Consider the following 26992-nt stretch of genomic DNA (forward strand, 5'->3'; position numbering starts at 1 on the left):
TTTGATTTGCACTTCTCTAATAGATAGGGATGATGAACATTTTTTCATATGTTTGTTAGCCATTCGTCTGTCTTCTTATTTTATTTTTTTTGTTTGCCACTAATAAACTTTATTATTTACTACAGAAAAGCCAGAAGATAGTGGAATAAATACAACAATAAACCCTTTAAAATACAACTAGGAAATAAAACATTTGCTCATATACAAACTAAAATCCATGAAGAAAAGCAGGTAAATGATGAATACCAAGTCCATGAAAGATGTGTTGTCATGGATAAAACAAATGTTATATATAACAGGATAAAAGAAACACTCACAGAGCTTCTAGAAAAAAAGTCCTCTTCTATTTCTTGGTCTAGATGGTGGGTACATAGGTGCTCACTATACGATTATTATTATCAATTCATTTTCACACAATTTTCAGTATAAATGCTATAATTTAAAACTGATTTTTATTTTTATTTATTTTTTATTAAATCATAGCTGTGATCAATATGATCATGGGGCACCATACACTTGTTTCGTAGAATATTTGACACATTTTCATCTCATTAGTTGACATAGTCCTCCTGGCATTATCCTAGTTACTTTGTCAAGACATTTACAGTCCACATTTGCCAAGGCTCACATGTAACCTTTTAAGATGTGCCACATGTGTGATCCTTTCAATCCCACTCCCTCTACCCACCTCCCCCTCCCTCCCCATGCTTTTTCCCTTCCCCCTGTTCCTAGGTTGAAACTTGGTTATAGCTTCATGTGAAGGTCCTAAGTTAGTTTCATAGTAGGGGTGAATACATTGGATATTTTTTCTTCCATTCTTGAGACACTTTACTGAGAAGAATATGTTCCAGCTCCATCCATGTAAACATGAAGGAGGTGAGGTCTCCATCTTTCTACAAGGCTGCATAGTATTCCATGGTGTACATATACCACAATTTGTTAATCCATTCGTGGATCGTTGGGCACTTGGGTTTCTTCCATGACTTAGCAATTATGAATAGGGCTGCAATAAAGATTCTGGTACAAATATCTTTGTTATGGTGTGGTTTTTGGAATTACAGGATTGAATGGGAGATCTATTTTTAGATCTCTAAGTGTTCTCCATATATCATTCCAAAAGGAATGTATTAGTTTGCATTCCCACCAGCAGTGCAAAAGTGTTCCCTTTTCTCCACATCCACGCCAAAATCTCTGGTCTTGAGATTTTGTGATATAGGCTAGTCTCACTGGAGTTAGATGATATCTCAAACTAGTTTTGATTTGCATTTCTCTGATGATTAAAGATGATGAGCATTTTTTCATATGTCTGAAGGCCGCTCGCCTGTATTCTTCAGAGAAGTTTCTTTTCAATTCTCTTGCCCAGCCTGTGATGGTATCCCTTCTTCTTTTCTTGCTAATGCATTTGAGTTCTCTGTGGATTCTGGTTATTAAACCTTTGTCAGAGACATAACCAGCAAATATCTTCTCCCATTCTGAGGGCTGTTTGCTTGCTTTACTTACTGTGTTCTTGGCTGTGCAGAAACTTTTTAGTTTGATCAAGTCCCAAAAGTGTATTTTTGAAGCTGCTTCAATCGCCCAGGGGGTCCTTCTCATAAAAAAATTACCCAACCCAATTTCTTCAAGGGTTTTCCCTGCACTCTCTTCTAGTATCTTTATAGTTTGATGTCTTAAGTTTAGGTCTTTAATCCAGTAAGAGTCTATCTTGGTTAGTGGTGAAAGGTCTGGATCCAGTTTCAGTCTTCTACAGGTTGCCAGCCAGTTCACCCAGCACCATTTGTTAAATAGGGAATCTTTTCCCACTGGATGTTTTTAATTGGCTTGTCAAAGATTAAATAACAGTAAGTAGCTGGGTTCATCTCTTGGTTCTCTATTCTGTTCCAGACATCTACTTCTCTGTTTTTGTGCCAATACCATGCTGTTTTGATCACTATCGATTTGTAGTATAGTCTGAGGTCTGGTAGCGTAATTCTTCCTGCTTTGTTTTCATTTTTGAGTAATGTCTTGGCTATTCGAGATTTTTTCTGATTCCATATAAAACTAACTATTTTTTTCTCAAGATCTTTAAAGTATGACAGTGGAACTTTAATAGGGATGGCATTGAAGGTATATATTGCTTTGGGTAGTATGGACATTTTAACAATGTTGATTCTTCCTAGCCATGAGCATGGTATGTTTTTCCATTTATTAAAATTCTCGGCTATCCCTTTTCTTAGAGTTTCATAGTTCTCTTTATATAGATCTTTCACGTCCTTTGTTAGATAAACTCCCAAATATTTCATCTTCTTTGGCATTACTGTGAATGGGATAGAGTCCTTAATTGTTTTTTCAACTTGACTATTGTTGGTATATATAAAGGCTACTGATTTATGAATGTTGATTTTGTAACCTGAGACATTGCTTTATTCCTTGATCACTTCTAAGAGTTTTGTAGTAGAGTCCCTAGTGTTTTCCAGATATACAATCATATCATCTGCGAAGAGCGAAAGTTTGATCTCTTCTGACCCTATGTGGATGCCCTTGATCGCCTTTTCTTCCCTAATTACGGTGGCTAAAACTTCCATTACAATGTTAAAAAGCAATGGAGACAATGGGCAGCCTTATCTGGTTCCAGATCTAAGTGGAAATGATTCCAATTTAACTCCGTTAAATATGATATTGGCTGTGGGTTTGCTGTAGATGGTCTCTATCAGTTTAAGAAATGTCCCTTCTATACCAATTTTCTTAAGTGTTCTGATCATGAAGGGATGTTGGATTTTATCAAAAGCTTTTCCTTCATTGATTGAGAGAATCATATGGTCTTTGTTTTTTACTTTGTTTATGTGCTGAATTACATTTATAGATTTACGTATATTGAACCAGCCTTGAGAGAGGCGGAGCTTGATGGCGGACAGGACGTACGTATAGCCAACCTCTCCCAAGCTACCAGGTGAGAGGAAAGGCGGTCTGGACCTTCCCTGTGTGTGGATTATTAGAGTGGAAAGACAGCTGGATTTGCCCAGTGAACTGGCGGTTTGCTATATATTAGGGCTAATTTAAAAAACATAGACTCTGTTGTAGAGATTCATCCCTGCTTGGCTGCGCCGGCCAGCAGGCCCCTCCCCTACGGAGGTCAGCAGCTTGTAAATGCTGACAAAATCCAATTGACAAGTAATTAATCCTGAACTGAGGGAGGCATCCGAAAGGAGGGCCACTCAAAACCACAGGGAGCTGGGCAAACTGTTGGACAATTGAAGGGAAGGGATCCTGCCCAGGAAACAAACAGAAATTTTGAATTACCCAAAAGGGTGGGCACCTTTCCCCCAGGTGTTGGAGGGAGCTGGTGGTTCAGGCTGTGCAGCAAACTGGAGGATGCCCATCCAAAACTCTGAACCATAAAACTCAGAATAAATCCCCCGAGCACTCTAACCACAGGAACGGCTTGAAGCCTAGGACCCAGCTTTGGCTTCTGGGGCCGCGGAGCAACTGAAGCCGCGGACTGGCTTTGGATGCTGAAGCCCCGGGAACCAGCTACAGGAGATACTGTGTGAACTCAGCACCACTCCCCTTATGGCCGATTGCAGTCGCCAGTTTGTGGGGAAAACTGAGAGCAGAGTGGAGGGACTTAGGAAGCGTGGAAACCTGCACTGAGTGGGAGGCTCGGTCGCAAGTGCTGTGTGGAGGAGAACAGCCGAGGTTGCACAATTTTTAGGCGACAAACTTTTACAGAAACTCCAAAATGGCGATCGGCCATGGAAGGTGGTTACCATGGTAACGGTATAAACTGTAAACCAGGTATAAGTCTCAAAACCACTCACACCGCCATCTGGTGTCCAGAAAGTATATTGCAGTATGAGTATATTCCTATGAAAGTTGATCCCTACAGCAGACATATAGACATTTATAGGTATATTTATACCACAAGAATATTTTTGCAGTTGGTGCCTTTGGTTTTGTTTTGTTTTTTTGGTTTTTGTGGGTTTTTTTTTTCTGTTGTTTTCTTTTTGTCTGATTTTTCCTCACCATTTTCTTAGAGGAGATTTCGACAATTTTTTATTATTACATTTTATATAGATATATTTTTTATTTCTATGTCTTCTAATTTTAATTTCTTCTTCTCACTTAACATTCCTTCTAACACCACTTTTTTCTCTTTTTTTCCTTTCTTTCAATTATTTTACGATTATCACTATTTTTATTGAGTTGTTCTTATATGGTGTTGTCGTGGCTATTGCTTGTATGTTTATGTGTTTCCATCTATCTCTGTATCTATGGGCCCATGTGCCTGGTAACCTTTGTATCTGTTTATTTGTTCATTTGGTCTCAATGAACTTGGTGTTACGACCTGTAACCCTGAGCTCCTAACACCCCCCTCCACTCTCACTCCGTGATCTGGAGACCTGCCCCCTCAGGAATCCAGATTCTTGGGTGAACTCTCAAGAGGTATAGACAGGACCTGGACTGCAGCTGACCAGTGCTGACTCTGTAGCAAAGGAGAGAGAAGACAACGGTCGGTTGAGATGGAATTACACTGGAGTGGTGGTGCCCCGAGGTGCAGAGCAACAGCCATCTTCAGCAATAACAAGGCCCACCCCCAGATATCCCATAGCCTCTCCTCCTGTCTTTGTGGGCAACCAGATGAGGCTGAGCATCTTCTCAGATGGCAACCACCATGGAACAGACCTGGGACTGAAACACAGGAGCCGTGAATAAAGGGTTTTCCTGAGACGGTACCGACCTGAGTGGAACACGGGGACTAGAAAACACACCCGCAGAGCCGGGAAACTTCTAGGGTGGGGATGATCCAGACAGCGACTCTACTGAGCCTAAGACGCACCTGGCCCTTAGGGGATCACCAGCCTATAGACAAAGGAGGCCAAGAGGCTACAGCCAACAACTGATTGTGCTGCGAATACAAACCCGCAGGTCTAAAGACAGGGCATGAGACACAGGTTCTGGGAACTCAACTCAGCCTCTCCTCTGCAGAGGAATCTGGCAAGGTCAGAAACAAACTCCCACAGGGTTGTTCCCTTCACCCAGTAACATAAACTAAGGGTGGGGCTGGAGCTGAGTGAAGACCTCCAGCCTCCATCAAGTGCCCGAGGTTGACAGGCCACACCACCCCCTGCTGGATAAAGACAGAGAATAGCGGCCTAGTCGAGCAGACACAGACTACCCTGTGACTTAGGCAGGTGCAAACCCCTGGAGTATCTGCTTACTGCAGACAACTGACTGGGTCACAGCCCTGTGGGGCTAGCAGAGACTGGGTGTGACAGAGCTGCAAGGTGGGGAAGGAGGCATCATTCTTCCCAGACTGATCTATTTACTGGTGGCTCTTCCTGACTCCACGCAGCACTGGAGCAAGCCATTTTAGAGCAGTCATCAGACCCCTGTGACCCAGTTCCCAGGGACCTCTTGAACTCTCCCACCCGAGGCAGCTGCTGACTGAGACAATTGATTTGGACCTTTTGAACTGAGTCACTCACCTGAAGACTATCCAGGTGGTGCCCTGGGTGTGTGGTTGTAGGAAGGTTTGATTTTCCTTTTCCATTTGTTGCCTGTAGTGGGTGGGGTGACTTAATTGCTGGTATTTCTCCACAGCTGAGACTTCAACCCAGAGTAACTGTTTCACTAGGGTCACATAGAAACAAGCTGAAAACAAGTCAGAACCACTTAGCCCCTCTACACCAAACAGGGCCCCAGTTTCTCAGGCCACAGCACTGTACGGATCCGCGACAAAAAACCAGAGGAAAATCAAAGGGAGTAAAACAATCATGGGGCGGAATCAGAGGAAAAACTCTGGTAACATGAATAACCAGAATAGATCAACCCCCCCCCCCCCAAGGAAAGATATGGCAGATGTAATTGAAGATCCCATTCACAAACAACTGGCTGAGATGTCAGAAATCGAATTCAGAATTTGGATGGCAAACAAGATTAACAAAATGGAATTAGGAATTCGTGGAGAAATTCAAAAGCTGTCTCAAGAATTTAACGAATTTAAAGACAAAGCCACAAAAGACTTAGACACACTGAAACAAGAATTTGCAGCCCTCAAAGATATGAAAAATAAGGTGGAATCCCTTAGCAACAGAATGGACCAAGCAGAAGAAAGGATCTCCAACATCGAAGATAAAGTCTTTGAACGCTCCCAAACTCTGAAAGAGGAAGAGAAATGGAGAGCAAAAATGGATTACTCACTCAGAGAGCTCTGGGATAACTCAAAGAAGGCAAATATCCATCTGATAGGAATTGCTGAAACAGATGAAGTGGTCTCCCTGGGCGCAGAGGCCCTTCTTCATGAAATTATTAAAGAGAATTTTAGAGACATACCTAGAGAACCTGAAATTCAGATAGCAGATAGCTTCAGAACGCCAGCACGACTCAACCCCAATAAGACATCCCCAGGCATATCATAATTAACTTCACTAAAGTTAATATGAAGGAGAAAATTCTCAAAGCGGCCAGGAGAAAGAAATCTATTACCTTCAAAGGGAAGAACATTAGAATGACTGCAGATCTCTCTGCTGAGACTTTTCAAGCCAGAAGAGGGTGGTCATCAAAGTTTAATCTCCTCAAGCAAAATAACTTTCAACCCCGGATCTTGTACCCAGCTAAACTGAGTTTCATTTACGATGGAGAAATTAAATACTTTAATGACATACATATGCTAAAGAAATTTGCCATAACTAAACCAGCTCTTCAGGATATTCTCAGACCTATCCTCCATAATAACCAACCCAATCCTCTACTACAAAAGTAAACTCAATCAGAAACCTCGGATCAAACTCTAACTTCCACAATGGCAAAAGGATTAAAAATGCCCACTGGACTTTCAAAAAACTCAATACCCCAAATTTCACCAAACTTATCAATGCTCTCCATTAATGTGAATGGCTTGAACTGCCCTCTAAAGAGACATAGGTCAGCTGACTGGATACAAAAACTCAGGCCAGACATTTGTTTCATACAAGAGTCACATCTTAACTTAAAAGACAAATACAGACTCAGGGTGAAAGGATGGTCGTCCATATTTCAGGCAAATGGTAACCAGAAAAAAGCAGGAGTTGCAATTTCATTTGCAGACACAATAGGCTTTAAACCAACAAAAGTAAGGAAGGACAAAAATGGTGACTTCATATTTGTTAAGGGAAAGACTCAATATGATGAGATTTCAATTATTAATATCTATGCACCCAAGCAGAATGCACGTCAATTTATAAGAGAAACTCTAACAGACATGAGCAACTTGATTTCCTCCAACTCTATAATAGTCGGAGATTTTAACACTCCTTTGGCAGTGATGGATCAATCCTCCAACAAAAATCTCAGTAAAGAAATTCTAGATTTAAATCTAACCATCCAGCATTTAGATTTAGCTGACATCCACAGAACATTTCATCCCAACAAAACTGAATACACATACTTCTCATCAGCCCATGGAACTTACTCCAGAATCGATCACAACTTAGGTCACAAGTCTAACCTCAGCAAATTCAAAGGAATAGAAATTATTCCATGCATCTTCTCGGATCATCATGGAATAAAACTTGAGATGAGTAACAACAGGAATCTGCATACACATACAAAAACATGGAAGTTAAATAACCTTATGGGTCAGAGATGAGATCAAGAAGGAAATTGCCAAATTTTTGGAACTAAACGACAATGAAGACATGAACTATCAGAACCTCTGGGACACAGCAAAGGCAGTTCTAAGAGGGAAATTTATAGCACTGCAAGCCTTCCTCAGGAGAACGGAAAAAGAGGAAGTATGCAACTTAATGGAACATCTCAAGAGACTGGAAATGGAAGAAAAATCCAACCCCAAATCGAGTAAAAGAGAAGAAATAACCAAAATCAGAGCAGAACTAAATGAAATTGAAAACAAAAGAATAATAAAACAGATCAATAAATCAAAAAGCTGGTTTCTCGAAAAGGTCAACAAAATAGATAAACCTTTGGCCAATCTAATCAGGAAAAAACGAGTAAAATCTCTAATCTCATCAATCAGAAATAACAAAGGCTAAATAACAACAGACTCCTCAGAAATCCAAAAAATCCTTAGTGAATATTACAGGAAACTACACTCTCAGAAATATGAAAATCTGAAGGAAATCGACCGTTACTTGGAAACACGTCACCTTCCAAGACTTAATCAAAAACAAGTGGAAATGTTGAACGGGCCCATATCAAGTTCAGAAATATCATCAACCATACAAATTCTCCCCCAAAAGTAAAGCCCGGGACCAGATGGTTTCACGTCTGAATTCTACCAAACCTTTAAAGAGGAATTAGTATCTATACTACTCAACCTGTTCCAAAAGGTAGAAAAAAAAGGAAGACTACCCAACACAGTCTATGAAGCAAACATCACCCTGATCCCCAAACCAGGAAAAGACCCAACAAGAAAAGAAAATTATAGATCAATATCACTAATGAATATAGATGCAAAAATATTCAACAAGATTCTAACAAACAGAATCCAGCAACATATCAAACAAATCATACATCATGACCAAGTCGGTTTTATCCCAGGGTCTCAAGGCTGGTTCAATATACGTAAATCTATAAATGTAATACAGCACATAAACAAATTAAAAAACAAAGACCATATGATTCTCTCAATCGATGCAGAAATAGCTTTTGATAACATCCAACATCCATTCATGATTAGAACACTTAAGAAAATTGGTATAGAAAGGACATTTCTTAAACTGATAGAGACCATCTACAGCAAACCCACAGCCAATATCATATTGAATGGAGTTAAATTGGAATCATTTCCACTTAGATCTGGAACCAGACAAGGCTGCCCATTGTCTCCATTGCTCTTTAACTTTGTAATGGAAGTTTTAGCCACCACAATTAGGGAGGAAAAGGCGATCAAGGGTATCCACATAGGATCAGAAGAGATCAAACTTTTGCTCTTCACAGATGATATGATTGTATATCTGGAAAATACTAGGGACTCTACTACAAAACTCTTAGAAGTGATTAAGGAATACAGCAGTGTCTCAGGTTACAAAATCAACATTCATAAATCAGTAGCCTTTATATATACCAACAATAGTCAAGTTGAAAATACAATTAAAGACTCTACCCATTCACAGTACTGCCAAAGAAGATGAAATACTTGGGAGTTTATCTAACAAAGGACGTGAAAGATCTTTATAAAGAGAACTGTGAAACTCTAAGACAAGAGATAGCTGAGAATGTTAACAAATGGAAAAATATACCATGCTCATGGTTGGGAAGAATCAACATTGTTAAAATGTCCATACTACCCAAAGCAATATATAATTTCAACGCAATCCCCATTAAAGCTCCACTGTCATAGTTTAAAGATCTTGAAAAAATAATTCTTCATTTTATATGGAATCAGAAAAAACCTCGAACAGCCAAGACATTACTCAAAAATAAAAACAAAGCAGGAGGAATCACGCTACCAGACCTCAGACTATAGTACAAATCGATAGTGATAAAAACAGTATGGTACTGGCAAAAAACAGAGAAGTAGATGTCTGGAACAGAATAGAGAACCAAGAGATGAATCCAGCTACTTACCGTTATTTAATCTTTGATGAGCCAATTAAAAACATTCAGTGGGGAAAAGATTCCCTATTTAACAAATGGTGCTGGGTGAACTGGTTGGCAACCTGTAGAAGACTGAAACTGGATCCAGACCTTTCACCACTAACCAAGATAGACTCTTACTGGATTAAAGATTTAAACCTAAGACATGAAACTATAAAAATACTAGAAGAGAGTGTAGGGATAACCCTTGAAGAAATTCGGTCGGGTGAGTTTTTTATGAGAAGGACCCCCCTGGGCAATTGAAGCTGCTTCAAAAATACACTTTTGGGACTTGATCAAACTAAAAAGATTCTGCACAGCCAAGAACACAGTAAGTAAAGCAAGCAAACAGCCCTCAGAATGGGAGAAGATATTTGCTGGTTATGTCTCTGACAAAGGTTTAATAACCAGAATCCACAGAGAACTCAAACGCATTAGCAAGAAAAGAACAAGGGATCCCATTGCAGGCTGGGCAAGGGACTTGAAGAGAAACTTCTCTGAAGAAGACAGGCGCATGGCCTTCAGACATATGAAAAAATGCTCATCATCTTTAATCATCAGAGAAATGCATATCAAAACTACTTTGAGATATCATCTAACTCCAGTGAGACTAGCCTATATCACAAAATCCCAAGACCAGAGATGTTGGTGTGGATGTGGAGAAAAGGGAACACTTTTGCACTGCTGGTGGGAATGCAAATTAATACATTCCTTTTGGAAAGAAATATGGAGAACACTTAGAGATCTAAAAATAGATCTGCCATTCAATCCTGTAATCCCCCTACTGGGCATATACCCAGAAGACCAAAAATCACACCATAACAAAGATATTTGTATCAGAATATTTATTGCAGCCGTATTCATAATTGCTAAGTCATGGAAAAAGCCCAAGTGCCCATTGATCCACGAATGGATCAATAAATTGTGGTATATGTACACCATGGAATATTATGCAGCCTTAAAGAAAGATGGAGACTTTGCCTCTTTCATGTTTACATGGATGGAGCTGGAACATATTCTTCTCAGTAAAGTGTCTCAAGAATGGAAGAAAAAGTACCCAATGTACTCACCCTTATTATGAAACTAATGTAGGACCTTCACATTAAAGCTATATCCCAGTTATAACGTAAGAATAGGGAGAAAGGGGAAAGGGAGGGTAGGGAGGGGGGACGGAGGGGGATTAATGGGATTACACCTGCGGTGCATCTTACAAGGGTATATGTGAATCCTAGTAAATGTGGAATGTAAAGGTCTTAGCAAAATAACTAAGAAATGCTACAAAAGCTATGTTAACTAATGTTATGAAAATGTGTCAAATGATCTATGAACCAAGTGTATGGTGCCCCACGATCATACTAATGTACACAGCTATGGTTTAATGAAAATAAATAAAATAAATAAATAAATGAACCAGCCTTGAGACCCTGGGATAAAGCCAACTTGATCATGATGTGTGATTTGTTTGGTATGTTGCTGGATTCTGTTTGTTAGGATCTTGTTGAACATTTTTGCGTCTATATTCATTAGTGATATTGGTCTATAATTTTCTTTTTTTGTTGGGTCTTTTCCTGGTTTGGGGATCAGGGTGATGTTTCCTTCATAGAACGTGTTGGGGAGTCTTCCTTCTTTTTCTACATTTTGGAAGAGTTTGAGTAATATAGGTATTACTTCCTCTTTAAAGGTTTAGTAGAATTCTGATGTGAAACCATCTGGTCCCAGGCTTTTCTTTTTGGGGAGGTTTTGTATGGTTGATGTTATTTCCGAACTTGAAATGAGCCTGTTCAACATTTCCACTTGATTCTGGTTAAGTCTTTGAAGGTGACAAGCTTTCAAGTATCTGTGCATTTCCTTCAGGTTTTCATATTTCTGAGGGTAAAGTTTCTTGTAATATTGATTAAGGATTTTTTTGATTTCTGAGGAGTCTGTTGTTATTTCGTTTTTGTCATTTCTGATTGATGAAATTAGAGATTTTACTTTTTTTTCCTGATTAGGTTGGCCAATGGTTTATCTATTTTGTTGATCTTTTCAAAAACCAGCTTTTTGATTTATTGATCTGTTGTATTGTTCTTTTGTTTTCAATTTCATTTAGTTCTGCTCTGATTTTGATTATTTCTTTTCTTCTACTGGGTTTGGGGTTGGAGTGTTCTTCCTTTTCCAGTTGCTTGAGATGTCCCATTAAGTTGCTAACTTCCTCTCTTTTTGTTCTCCTGAGGAAGGCTTGCAGCGCTATAAATTTCCCTCTTAGAACTGCCTTTGCGGTGTCCCAGAGGTTCTGATAGTTCGTGTCTTCATTGTCATTTAGTTCCAAAAATTTTGCAATTTCCTTCTTGATCTCATCTCTGACCCAGCTATCGTTCAGCATGAGGTTATTTAACTTCCATGTTTTTGTATGAGTATGTAGATTCCTGTTGTTACTCAGCTCAAGTTTTGTTCCGTCATGGTCCGAGAAGATGCATGGAATAACTTCTATTCCTTTAAATTTACTGAGGTTAGATTTGTGACCTAAGATGTTATCAATTTTGGAGTAAGTTCCGTGGGCTGATGAGAAGTATGTATATTCAGTTTTGTTAGGATGAAATGTTCTGTAGATGTCTGCTAGATCTAAATGCTGGATGGTTAGATTTAAATCTAAAATTTCTTTACTGAGCTTTTTGTTGGAGGATCGATCCCTCACTGCCAAAGGAGTGTTAAAATCTCTAACTATTATGGAGCTGGAAGAAATCAAGTTGCTCATGTGTGTTAGAGTTTCTCTTATGAATTGAGGTGCATTCTGATTGGGTGCATAGATATTAATAATTGAAAAATCATCATATTGAGTATTACCCTTAACAAACATGAAGTGACCATTCTTGTCCTTCCTTACTTTTGTTGGTTTAAAGCCTATTGAGTCTGCAAATAAAATTGCAACACCTGCTTTTTTCTGGTTACCATTTGCCTGAAATATGGATGACCATCCTTTGACCCTGAGTCTGTATTTGTCTTTTAAGTTAAGATGTAAGCAACAGATATCTGGTCTGAGTTTTTGTATCCAGTCAGCTAAGCTATGTCTCTTTAGAGGACAGTTTAAGCCATTCATATTAATGGAGATTATTGATAAATTTGGTGAAATTTTGTGTATCAAGTTTTTCAAAAGTCCATTGGACGAATTTAATCTTTTCACCATTGGAGAAGTTGGAGTTTGATCAGGAGTTTCTGAGTGAGTTTACGTTTGTAGTAGAGGATTGGGTTGGTCATTATGGAGGATAGGTCTGAGAATATCCTGAAGAGCTGGTTTGGTTGTGGCAAATTTCTTCAACATATGAATGTCGTTAAAGTATTTAATTTCTCCATCATAGATGAAACTCAGTTTAGCTGGGTACAAGATCCGGGGTTGAAAGTTATTTTGCTTTAGGAGATTAAAAGTCGATGACTACCCTCTTCTGGCTTGAAAAGTTTCAGCAGAGAGATCTGCAGTCATTCTAATGTTCTTACCTTTGTAGCTAATGGCTTTCTTTTGCCTGATAACCTTGAGTATTTTCTCCTTCATGTTGACTTTAGTGAAGCTAATTATGATATGTCTGGGGGATGACTTATTGGGGTTGAATCATGCTGGAGTTCTGAAACTGTCTGCTATCTGAATTTCAGAATCTCTAGGCATGTCTGGAAAATTCTCTTTCATAATTTCATGCAGAAGGGCCTCTGTGCCCCTCGATGCCACTTCATCATTTTCCGGAACTCCTATGATTCGTATGTTTGCCTTCTTCAAATTATCCCAGAGCTCTCTAAGAGAAAGATCCGTTTTTGTTCTCCATTTCTCTTCCTCTTTGAGAGTTTGGGAGCATTCGAAGACTTTATCTTTGATGTCAGAAATCCTTTCTTCTGCTTGGTCCATTCTGTTGCTGAGGGATTCTACTGTATTTTTCATATCTTTAAGGGCTGCAAATTCTTGCTTCAGTGTGTCTAAGTCTTTGGTGGTTTTGTCTTTAAATTCATTAAATTCTTGAGACAACTTTTGAACTTCTCCTCGGATTCCTAATTCCATTTTATTGATCTTGTATGCAATCCATATTCTGAATTCGATTTCTGACATGTCTGCCAGTTGTTTATGAATGGGATCTTCAATTACATCCGCCATTTCTTTTCTTGGGGGTTAATCTATTCTGGTTATTCGTGTTACCGGAGTTTTTCCGCTGATTCCGCCCCATGGTTTTCTTTCCCTTTGATTTTTCCCCTAGGGTTTTGTTGAGGGCCCGTTCAGTGTTGTAGCCTGAGAGACTGGGGCCTTGTCAGATGTTGTGTGGCTGAGTGGTTCTGACTTCTTGTCAGCTGGCTTCTGTTTGACCTCAGTGAAGCACTTACTCTGGGTTGAAGTCTCAGTTCTCTGAGTCGGCCCTACCCTGGATGTTTCCAGGGTCTTTGAGTCACCTCAGGCAAATCCTATACTCAGGGGTGGCCTCCTCTGATTTCCCAGGGAGGCAGGGGGTATGGCTTCAGCCGCCTCAGGGAACTGCTGCTCTGATGTGTGTCTCCCCCAGCCTCACTCCTGTGTCCCAGAGTTAGGACCGACAAGCCGCAGTTCGGGCACTGTCCATGCCCCAACAAATCCCTCAAGAATCTGGACTCCTGGGGGGACAGGCCTCCACATCCCAGAGTGTGGGTGGGGTTGGGTGCTGGGAACTCAGAGCCACTGGCAGCAAGCTCACTCCTTTTCTCCCAATCTTTGGCTCCACTGCACCGCCGCAGCCCAAGCCTCCAGGCTTCAGATTGGGGAGGGTGGGGGAGCAGCTGGAACCCGGGACCGCCGAGCAGTGAACAGACTCAGCTCCACCCAGTTCCCTGCCTGGTCACACGGCAGACACTCAGGTCTCCAGAGCACAGAGCGAAGGCGGGGAGAGCTCCAGGAGCCCAGAGCCAGCAGGGGCTCCAAGCCACAGGGAGCCCATTCGGCAGCGAGCAAATTTAGTTCCTTCCAGACTCTCGCCTGGTTGTACCACTGCAGCTCAAGCCTTCGGGCTTCAGAGTGGGGGCGGAGTGGAGGGAGTGGTTGGAACAACCGGGCAGCGAACAGACTCGGCTACCCCCAGTTCCCTGCCCAGCCACACGGCAGTCGTTCAGGTCTCTAGACCACAGAGTGAGGGTGGGGGAGTGCCTGGAGCTCAGACCCAGCAGGGGCTCCGAGCCTTAGGGAGCCCGGTTGACAGCAAGCAGATTCAGTTTCTCCTGGTCTCTTGCCCGGTTGTACTGCCGCAGCTCAAGCCTTCAGGCTTCAGAGTGGGGGCGGGGTGGAGGAAGCGGCTGGAGCCCAGAACCGTGCAGGCATTCAGGTCTCCAGACCACAGAGCGAGGGTGGGGTGAGCTCCAGGAGCCTGGAGCCAGAGCCCAGTCGGCAGCGAGCAAATTCAGTTTCTTCCAGTCTCTTGCCTGGTTATACCACCGCAGCTCAAGCCTTCGGGCTTCAGAGTGGGGGCGGGGTGGAGGGAGCAGCTGGAGCCCAGAACCGCGCAGGTGTTCAGGTCTCCGGACCACAGAGCGAGGGCGGGGTGAGCGCCGGGAGCCTGGAGCCAGAACCCAGTTGGCAGCGAGCAAATTCAGCTTCTTCCTGTCTCTCGCCTGGTTATACCGCAGCAGCTCAAGCCTTCAGGCTTCAGAGTGGGGGCGGGGTGGGAGGGAGCAGCTGGAGCCCAGAACCGCTGGGCAGCGAACAGACTCGGCTATCCCCAGTTCCCTGCCCGGTCACACGGCAGGCATTCAGGTCTCTGGACCACAGAGTGAGGGCGGGGGAAGCGCCAGGCACTCAGAGGAGCTGGTAGCGAGTTTGACTCAGCTATATGCCTGGTTGTATTGTTGCCCAAGGAGGGCTGCTGCACCTCGCCTCGGGGAAGCGCCACCCTGGTGAGGGTCTCCCTCCGCTGACTGTCCTGACCTCTCTCCCGTGCCCCAGAATCAGCGCTGACCAGCCGCAGCTCGGGGACTGTCCTCTCCCCTTTAGGAGTCAACTAAGAATCCGAACTCCTGGGGGACAAGCTTTCAGACCTCAGAGAGAGTGGAGGGAAGTGCTGGGTGCTCAGAGTTGCCAGCAAAGGATATTTACAGATTTATACAGTTTTATGCCTGGCAGGATAATGCCTAGGCGTCCTAGTAAGGGAGGTAGGTCCAGTTTGTAGTAGGTCTCTCCCGTGAAGTGTATTGGGATGGCCTTTGATTTCTGCCCTTTTGTTTGTGGGGCCCTTAACCGATCAGGTGGGGGTGGGAGGACTCCTGTCCGCTTGGTGATGGGTTTTGTACCTTTTGTTTGCTTCCTTGTGGTCGCAGCTCTCCTCAGCGGGGTTAATGTGCGTTCTTCAACTTTCTCGTTTGGTGTTGCTGGAATCCATCAGGTTACTTGCTAAATTTTCATCCCCTAACTCTCCTTCAGGACGGGAGCCTCTGTGGAAAGCTGGCTTCAGTCTGCCATCTTCCCATCATCCTCCAAATTTCTGATTGTAGAATTAAAAAAGGTACAATATAGATTATCAGCAAGCTTCTCAGAAACCTTGTAGACCATGAGAGAATGGGATAATACATTTAAAATGATGAATGAAAAAACTCATACTCAAGAAGACTATCCCCAGATATCCTTCATACATGAAAGAAAAAGTTCTTCCCAGACAAGCAAAAGCTGAAAGAATTTATCACTATTAATTGGCAAAGATCTCAAATAACAATTCAATATTGCACCTCAAAGAACTAAAAAACTAGAACAAACTAAACCCAAAATTACTAGAAGGAAAGAAATAATAAAGATCAGAATGTAAATAAATGGAATAGAGACTAAAAAAAAATCTATGAAAGATCAACAAAAGTTGGTACCTTGGAAAGATAAATGAAATTGACAAATGTTTAGTTAGACTAAGAAAAAAAAAGAGATGACTCAGATGACTAAGGAAATATTACAACTTATATCACAGAAATACAAAGGATCATGAGAGACTATCATGAATGGTTACATACCAACAAATTGGATAACCTTAGAATAAATAAATAAATTCTTGGGCACTTGCAACCAGTCAAAATTGACTTATGAAAAAATAGAAAATCTGAGTAGACCAATAATAAGTGAGAAAATTAAAAAAAATTCTGTTCCTCAGTATGGCCAAGGTGCTAGATCCAATTACCAGTTTTCAGGAAATACAGAGGATAGAAGAATAGGATTCTGCATGCCACAGAGATTCTATTAGTAAAACACAGATGGTGGGGGATTTATACAATGGATAACCTGGTTTCTTTCCCAAATAAATCACAAGGAAAGGAATTGATAGGGGTTGAATCTCTAGATTGAGAGAAATTTAGAGACATGACAACCAACTATAATGAGTGGACCTTATGTGGATTTCTGATTCAAACAAACATAAATCGGTAGCCTTTATATATACCATAAATTCATAAATCGGTAGCCTTTATATATACCAACAATAGTCAAGTTGAAAAAACAGTTAAGAACTCTATCCCATTCACAGTAGTGCCAAAGAAGATGAAATATTTGGGAATTTATCTAACAAAGGACGTGAAAGATCTCTATAAAGAGAACTATGAAACTCTAAGAAAAGAAATAGCTGAAAATGTTAACAAATGCAAAAACATACCATGCTCATGGCTGGGAAGAATCAACATTGTTAAAATGTCCATGTTACCCAAAGCAATATATAATTTCAATGCAATCCCTATTAAAGCTCCACTGTCATACTTTAAAGATCTTGAAAAAACAATACTTCGTTTCATATGGAATCAGAAAAAAACCTCGAATAGCCAAGACATTACTCAGAAATAAAAACAAAGCAGGAGGAATTACGCTACCAGACCTCAGACTATACTACAAATCGATAGTGATCAAAACAGCATGGTATTGGCACAAAAACAGAGAAGTAGATGTCTGGAACAGAATAGAGAACCAAGAGATGAATCCAGCTACTTACTGTTATTTAATCTTTGACAAGCCAATTAAAAACATTCAGTGGGGAAAAGATTCCCTATTTAACAAATGGTGCTGGGTGAACTGGCTGGTAACCTGTAGAAGACTGAAAGTGGACCCACACCTTTTACCATTAACTAAGATAGACTCTCACTGGATCAAATATTTAAACTTAAGACATGAAACTATAAAGATACTAGAGGAGAGTGCAGGGAAAACCCTTGAAGAAATCGGTCTGGGCGAGTATTTCATGAGGAGGACCCCCTGGGCAATTGAAGCAGCTTCAAAAATATACTACTGGGACTTGATCTAACTAAAAAGCTTCTGCACAGCCAAGAACACAGTAAGTAAAACAAGCAAACAGCCCTGAGAATGTCAGAAGATATTTGCAGGTTACGTCTCCGAAAAAGGTTTAATAACCAGAATTCACAGAGAACTCAAATGCATTAGTGAGAATAGAACAAGGGATTCCATCGCAGGCTGGGCAAGGGATTTGAAGAGAAACTTCTCTGAAGAAGACAGGCACGCGGCCTTCAGACATATGAAAAAATGCTCATCATCTTTAATCATCAGAGAAATGCAAATCAAAACTACTTTGAGATACCATCTAACTCCAGTGAGACTAGCCTATATTACAAAATCCCAAGACCAGAGATGTTGGCGCGGATGTGGAGAAAAGGGAATACTTTTGCACTGCTGGTGGGAATGCAAATTAATACATTCCTTTTGGAAAGAGATATGGAGAACACTTAGAGATCTAAAAATAGATCTGCCATTCAATCCTGTAATCCCTCTACTGGGCATATACCCAGAAGACCAAAAATCACATCATAACAAAGATATTTGTACCAGAATGTTTATTGCAGCCCAATTCATAATTGCTAAGTCATGGAAGAAGCCCAAGTGCCCATCAATCTACGAATGGATTAATAAATTGTGGTATATGTACACCATGGAATATTATGCAGCCTTAAAGAAAGATGGAGACTTTACTTCTTTCATGTTTACATGGATGGAGCTGGAACATATTCTTCTTAGTAAAGTATCTCAAGAATGGAAGAGAAAATACCCAATGTAGTCAGCCCTACTATGAAACTAATTTAGGGTTTTCACATGAAAGCTATAACCCAGTTACAACCTAAGAATGGGGGGGGGAAGGGATGGGAGGGAGGGAGGCGGTGGGTAGGGGGAAGGGGATTGGTGGGATTACACCAGCAGTTCATCTTACAAGGGTATATGTGAAACTTGGTAAACGGTCTGTGAAGCTAGTGAATGATGCCCCATGAATATATCAATGTACACAGGTATGATTTAATAAAAAAAAAAACATAGATTAAAAAAGACATTTATGAGATAATTAGAAATCTGAAAATTGATAGGATATTTGATGATTAAGAAATGATTCCTAATTTTTATTTGTAATAATGGTTATGTTTAAATAGAATCCTTGTCGTTTTAAGATACACAATGATTAGTAGGCTTGAAATAATGTGAAGAAATGGTTGTATGTTTACGATTTACTTAAAAACAGTATAGTGGGGGAGGGATAAAGATCAAAATGAAGCAAATTTGGACATGAATTCATAATTGTTGAGTCTGTGTGATGGGTACATGGGAATTCATTATGCTACATATTTTTAGATGTTAGAGCTTTTCCATGACAGAAAGTTACAAAAAGACAATCTACAACATATTCTGTTGTGGCAGTAAGAGTGGGCTATTATAGAAACACATAGGCTCAGCCCAGAGGGGCTGGAAAGCTTCTTGGAGAGAGATGTCCATGGCTCTCCAGGCCCCTCACTCATGGACACCAGATTCCTCCCTTAAGACACTTTCAACTTCATTCTCAGAAACAATGAGCTACAGCCTCCTAAAGAGCTTGAGTGGACACGTGTAGCTCCTGCAGCAGACTTGATGCTCTATCTCTGACTCGTTCTTTTCCTAAGGTTTTCCTTTAGACCTAAGATTATGTATCAGGCCAAGGTTTGTGTGCCTCCTTGGCTTTGAGACAGAGCAGGCACTTGGGAACTGCCTCTTTGCTGAAAATAGCCAGACTAGCTCTTTGATTTGTTTTAAATAGGGAGATCCATAAGCCACCACTGTTAACTGTAAGAAACCTACAGAAACCAAATTCGAAGAAGAGCCTTAGAGATCTTTCAGTTTAATACCCTCAAGTTGAGATTTGGAAGCCTGTGGCACTTTGCTCAAGTATTTTCACCTTCATAGTGATGGGAACATTAGAATGCAGAGATGTGGTTTGGTTTTGTTTCCTCTCTGTTGAATTTCTTTCAAAGCTTTCCCCCTGCAAAAAAAGAGCTTCCTGATTTCACAATATGCACATTCTCATGTTGAAAGCTCTGAGAATTGCTGCCATTGATTTAACAGAACATTTCTTAAATTTATGTGAGCTCCCTACCCCCTTATTTTTTCTGAATACCTATTGTCCTTGAGAGTTTGCGCTGTATCTATAAGAACACCTTGGGGATGCCTAGTCTACACCTTGATAATTTCCCATTCCTCCATTTGTCTGTCTCCTTGATGCCAGTTGCTTTAAACTCTCTTTTCTCTTTAATCCCATTAAATATGACTCATGTCTGATTAAGCCCTTCGGATCCTTCGGAAGATCTCTACTAGGAGTGAGATATTGTGTTAGCAGGCAAGCATTTTGAAACATGCATTAAAAGGTGGGACGTGGGCTCGGCACCTGTGGCTCAAGCGGCTAAGGCACCAGCCACATATATCTGAGCTGGCGGTTTTGGATCCAGCCTGGACCTGCCAAACAACAATGACAGCTGCAACCAAGAAAAAAGAAAAAAAAGCTGGGCATTGTGGCCGGCACCTGTAGTCCCAGCTACTTAGGAGGTGGAAGCAGGAGAATCGCTTGAGCCCAGGAGTTGGAGGTTGCTGCGAGCTGAGATGCCATGGCAGTCTACCCAGGGTGACAGCTTGAGACTCTGTCTCAAAAAAAAAAGAAAGGTGGGACATGGCTGTATATGGCGGTGGTTAAGATGTACACTTTGGAGCCAATCGAAGTGTCTGGGCTTGAATCTTAGCTCTGTTCCTTACAAGCGCAGACAAATTATTTAACCTCTTCATACCTCAGATTTCCTCATTAAGTGCATGCTTGCAAAGCAGGATTAATGATTGCTTCCTTATAGGAAGCATTTTTGCAGTTTTTGGCCGGGGCTGGGTTTGAACCCACCACCTCCGGCATATGGGGCCAGCGCCCTACCCCTTTGATCCACAGGTCCCGCCCCCTTGTATGATTTTTGTATGGAATTTATAATTACCTTTTCTAGAACAAATATTACTCCAGCCCAGAATGTAGGCAGGAATCACCTACTGCTCCATCTCTCCAGGTTAGGAGGGTTCATCCTCACCACTATCCTAATGAAATGGGGAATACCCAGTTCTATCTTTAGAAATTTGTATATGCTGATTGCACATTTTTGTTGTTCTTTTCATTGGGGATGAAGTACAGAGGTGGGAAAGGAGCAAAGAAGAGGAATAAAGGATCAGAGGACACTACAAGCTGAGAACCAGAGAAAGTTTCAAGGTTTGTCTCTATAGAGAACTTTTATGATCGCAAGCACACACATGGAAACATTATCTGGTTGTCTTTGACCTCAGAATAAGAAGGATCCTTAGACACTGCTAATCAGACTCTTACTTGAAGCTGGACTGCCCATTTGTATTTGAAGCTGCTTTTCTTTCTGGAATAAACAGAAAGAACACAGTCTCCAGGCAGAACACCAATAGTGACCACAATAATTATAATATCAACCAAAATAGCCATCAGGCTCTCCTTAGACCTTCAGGGATGAGAAACCACTTAAATGAGAAACCATTTTATATGCCTCACGTAGCTCTCTGCATCAGGAAGTTATATACATGCTGCCAAAAGATGCCTGTGCAATTATTTGATTAAGTTGCTACCTGGTTTGATGCAGATTTTGACATCATCATATCTCTCTGCTGTGATACATACACAAAGAAGGAATATTAGTAGTTGGCACTTGGGATCCTTTCCCAAAGGAGCTCCTCTCTTAACAGCCATTTTCCATCTGCTCTTCCCTGGAGCAGAAGCTTTTCAGTGTAGATGTTTTTCAGCTGGAACAGGAGCACATGGTGTGAGTAAACATAATTAGTGTATTCCTAAGAAAACACAATGAGCTATGCAAAAAGTAAGTGCTTTGCATTTTTAGAGAAATTTCATAGGATATTTGCTCCAGTACTTTCTGCCTTATTGGGGAGGGGGAGGAAATAAGTAAAATAGTAATAAGTTTGCGGTCTCTGTGGATTCTGGTTATTAGACCTTTGTTGGAAATATAAAATATATTAGACCTTTGTTGCAAAAATCCTCTCCCATTGTGAGGGCTGTCTATTTGCTTTACTTAGTGTGTTCGTGACAGTGCAGAAGCTTTTTAATTTCATCAGATCCCAATAATATATTTTTGATGTTGCTTTAATTGACCAGGGTGTCCTCCTCATAAAGTATTCTCCTAGACCAATTTTTTTCAAGCATTTCCCCTGCACTCTCTCTAAGAATTTTTATAATTTCATGTCCTAAGTTTAAGTCTTTTAACCAGTGAGAGTCAATTTTTGTTAGAGGAGAAAGGTGTGGGTCCAGTTTCAGTCTTTTACAGGTCACCAGCCAATTCACCCAGCACCATTTATTGAATAGGGAATCTTTCCCCCAATTTATGTTTTTAATAGGTTTATCAAAAATCAAATGACGATAAGTATCTGGGTTCACCTCTTGGTCTTCAATTCTGTTCCATACATCTACCTCTCTATTTTTGTGCCAGTACCATGCTGTTTTGATCACTATCGATTTATAGTATAATCTGAAGTCTGGAAGCGTGATTCCTACCAATTTGTTTTTATTTCTGAGTAATGTCTTTTCTGTTTCCATATAAAACAAAGTACTAATTTTTCCAAGTCTTTGAAGTATGGCAAAGATGCTTTAATAGGGATCACATTAAATCTGTAGATTGCTTTAGATAGTATAGACATTTTAACAATGTTGATTCTTCCCAGCCATAAGCATGGTATATTTTTCCATTTGTTACCATCTTCAGCTATTTCTTTTCTCAGAGTTTCATAGTTCTCCTTATAGAGATCTTTCATGTCCTTAGATATACTCCCAGATATTTCATCTTCTTTGGCACTATTGTAAAGGGAATAGCGTCCTTGATTGTTTTTTCCCCTTGACTGTTGTTGGCATATATAAAGGCTACAGATTTGTGAGTGTTAATTTTGTATCCTGAGATGTTGCTATATTCCTTGATCACTTCTAGGAGTTTTGTAGTTGATTCCCTGGGGTTTTCCAGATATATAATCATATCGTCTGTGAAGAGTGACAGTTTGATCTCCTCTGGTCCTATTTGGATCCCTTTGATTGCCTTCTCTTGCCTGATTGCAGTGGCTAAGACTTTCATTACAATGTTAAAAAGCAGTGGAGACAGTGGGCATCCTTGCCTCATTCCTGATCTGAGTGGAAATGATTTCAATTTTACTCCATTCAATACGATATTGGCTGTGGGTTTGCTGTAGATGGCCTCTACCAGTTTAAGAAATGTTCCTTTTATACCTATTTTCTTAAGCATTCTGATCAAGAAAGGATGCTGGATATTGTCAAAAGCTTTTTCTGCATCAATTGAGAGAATCATATGGTCTTTGTTTTTTAATTTATTTATGTGATGTATTATATTTATGGATTTACGTATATTGAGCCATCCTTGGGACCCTGGGATGAAAACCACCTGGTCATGATGTATAATTTGTTTGATGCGTTGTTGAATTCTGTTTGCTAGGATCTTATTGAATATTTTTGCATCAATATTCATTAGAGATATTGGTCTATAATTTTCTTTTCTTGTTGGGTCTTTTCCTGGTTTGGGTCTCAGGGTGATATTTGCTTCATAGAATGTGTTGAGAAGTATTTCTTCTTTTTCTATGTTTTGAAAAAGACTAAGTAATATAGGGGCTAGTTCCTCTTTAAAGTTCGGTAGAATTCTGTTGTGAAGCCATCTGGTCCCGGACTTTTCTTTCTGGGGAGAATTCTTATTGTTGATGCTATTCCATAACTTGTTATAGGCTTGTTCAAAATTTCCACTTCTTTCTGGCTAAGTCTAGGAGGGTGGCGTGTTTCCAAGTATTGATCTATTTCCTTCAGATTTTCATACTTTGAGAGTAGAGTTTTATGTTGAATTGGATTTGTTGAATTTCTGAGGGGTCTGTTGTTATTTGGCCTTTAAATGGCCTATAAATCATTTCTGATTGATATATTTAGGGTTTTTAGTTTTCTACTTCTGGTTAAGTTAGCCAAAGGTTTATCTATTTTATTGACCTTTTCAAAAAACCAACTCTTTGATTGGTTGATCTGTTGTATGATTCTTTTGTTTTCAATTTCATTTAGTTCTGCTCTAATTTTAGTCATTTCTTTTCTTCTATTGGGTTTAGGGTTGGAATGTTCTTCCTTTTCCATCATGTTGAGTGTTACCCTGAGCAAATAAGAAGTGACCATCATTATCTTTCCTTACTTTTGTTGGTTTAAAGCCTATTGTATCTGCGAATAAAATTGGAGCACCTGCTTTTTTCTGCTTTCCATTGCCTGAATTATAGATGACCATCACTTCACCCTGAGTCTATGTTTATATTTTAAGGTGCAGTGAGATTCTTTAATGCAACAGATATCTGGCCTAAGTTTTTGTATCCAGTCAGCCAACCTGTGCCTCTTTAGCTGGCAATTTAAGGTTTTCACATTAATTGAGAGTATTGATAAGCCATATAGAATTTTGGGTATCGAGTTTTTCAAATGTCCAGTGGACATTTTTAATCCTTTTGCCACTATGGAAGTTGGAATTTGATCAAAAGTTTCTGGGTGAATTTACTTTGGGGGTGGAGGATTGTGTTGTTCATTATGGAGGTTAGGTCTGAGAATATCCTGGAGTGCTGGTTTAGTTATGGCAAATTTCTTTCTTTCTTTCTTTCTTTCTTTCTTTCTTTCTTTCTTTCTTTCTTTCTTTCTTTCTTTCTTTCTTTCTTTCTTTCTTTCTTTCTTTCTTTCTTCTTTTTTAATTAAATCATAGCTGTGTACATTAGTATGATCGTGGGGCACCATACACTTGGTTCATAGACCATTTGACACATTTTCATCACACTAGTTAACATAGCCTTCCTGGCATTTTCTTAGTTATTTTGCTAAGACCTTTAATTCCACATTTACTAAGATTTACATATACCCTTGTAAGATGCACCGCAGGTGTAATCCCATTAATCCCCCTCCCTCCACCTCCCTGCCCCCCTCCCTATCCTCCCTTTCCCCCTTCTCCCTATTCTTAGCTTTTAACTGGGTTATAGATTTCATGTGAAGGTCCTGGATTAGTTTCATAATAAGGGTGAGTACATTGGGTACTTTTACTTCCATTCTTGAGACACTTTACTGAGAAGAATATGTTCCAGCTCCATCCATGTAAACATGAAAGCGGTAAGGTCTCCATCTTTCTTTAAGGCTGCATAATATTCCATGGTGTACATATACCACAATTTATTAATCCATTCGTGGATCGATGGGCATTTGGGCTTATTCCATGACTTAGCAATTATGAGTAGGGCTGCAATAAATATTCTGGTACAAATATCTTTATTATGATTTGATTTTTTGGTCTTCTGGTTATATGCCCAGTAGAGGAAGTACAGGATTGAATGGCAGGTCTATTTTTAGATCTTTAAGTGTTCTCCATATATCTTTTCCAAAGGAATGTATAAATTTGAAATTCCACCAGCAGTGCAAAAGTGTTCCCTTTTCTCCACATCCATGACAATATCTCTGGTCTTGGGATTTTGTGGTATAGGCTAGTCTCACTGGAGTTAGATGATATCTCAAAGTAGTTTTGATTTGCATTTCTCTGATGATTAAAGATGATGAGCATTTTTTCATATGGCTGAAGGCTGCACGCCTGTCTTCTTCAGAGAAGTTTCTCTTCAAATTCCTTGCCCAGCCTGTGATGGGATTCCTTGTTCTATTCTTGCTAATGCGTTTGAGTTCTCTGTGGATTCTGGTTATTAAACCTTTGTCGGAGACACAACCTGCAAATATCTACTCCCATTCTGAGGGCTGTTTGCTTGCTTTACTTACTGTGTTCTTGGCTGTACAGAAGCTTTTTAGTTTGACCAAGTCCCAGTAATGTATTTTTGAAGCAGGTTCAATTGCCCGGGGGATCCTTCTCATAATAAACTTGCCCAACCCAATTTCTTCAAGGGTTTTCCCTGCACTCTCTTCTAGTATTTTTATAGTTTCATATCTTAGGTTTAAATCTTTAATCCAGTGGGAGTCTATCTTGGTTAATGGTGAAAGGTGTGGGTCCAGTTTCAGTCTTCTACAGGTTGCCAGCCAGTTCACCCAGCACCATTTGTTAAATAGGGAATCTTTTCCCCACTGAATGTTTTTAATTGGCTTTCAAAGATTAAATAACGGTAAGTAGCTGGATTCATTTCTTGGTTCTCCACTCTGTTCCAGACATCTACTTCTATGTTTTTGTGCCAGTACTATGCTGTTTTGATCACTATCGATTTGTAGTATAGTCTGAGGTCTGGTATCATGATTCCTCCTGCTTGGTTTTTACTTTTGAGTAATGTCTTGGCTATTCGAGGTTTTTTCTGATTCATAAAAAATGAAGTATTGTTTTTTCAAGATCTTTAAAGTATGACAGTGGAGCTTTAATGGGGATTGTGTTGAAATTATATATTGCTTTGGGTAATATGGACATTTTAACAATGTTGATTCTTCCCAACCATGAGCATGGTATATTTTTTCCATTTGTTAACATTCTCAGCTATCTCTTTTCTTAGAGTTGCATAGTTCTCTTTATGTAGATCTTTCACATCCTTTGTTAGATAAACTCCCAAATATTTCATCTTCCTTGGCACTATTGTGAATGGATAGAGTCCTTAATTGTTTTTTCAACTTGAATATTGTTGGTATATATAAAGGCTACCGATTTATGAATATTGATTTTGTAACCTGAGAGGCTGCTGTATTCCTTGATCACTTCTAAGAGTTTTGTAGTAGAGTCCCTAGTGTTTTCCAGATATACAATCATATCATCTGCAAAGAGCGAAAGTTTGATCTCTTCTGACCCTATGTGGATACCCTTGATCGCCTTTTCTTCCCTAATTGCAGTGGCTAAAACTTCCATTACAATGTTAAAAAGTTATGGAGACAATGGGCAGCCTTGTCTGGTTCCTGATCTGAGTGGAAATGATTCCAATTTTTTTTTTTATTGTTGGGGATTCATTGAGTGTACAATAAGCCAGGTTACACGGATTGCAATTGTTAGGTAAAGTCCCTCTTGCAATCATGTCTTGACCCCATAAAGGGTGACACACACCAAGGCCCCACCCCCCTCCCTCTGTCCCCCTATCTGCTTCCCCCCACAACCTTAATTGTCATTAATTGTCCTCATATCAAAATTGAGTACATAGGATTCATGCTTCTCCATTCTTGTG

This window comes from Nycticebus coucang, chromosome 14, assembly GCF_027406575.1.
Source record: "Nycticebus coucang isolate mNycCou1 chromosome 14, mNycCou1.pri, whole genome shotgun sequence".
In the NCBI taxonomy this organism is placed as follows: Eukaryota; Metazoa; Chordata; class Mammalia; order Primates; family Lorisidae; genus Nycticebus; species Nycticebus coucang.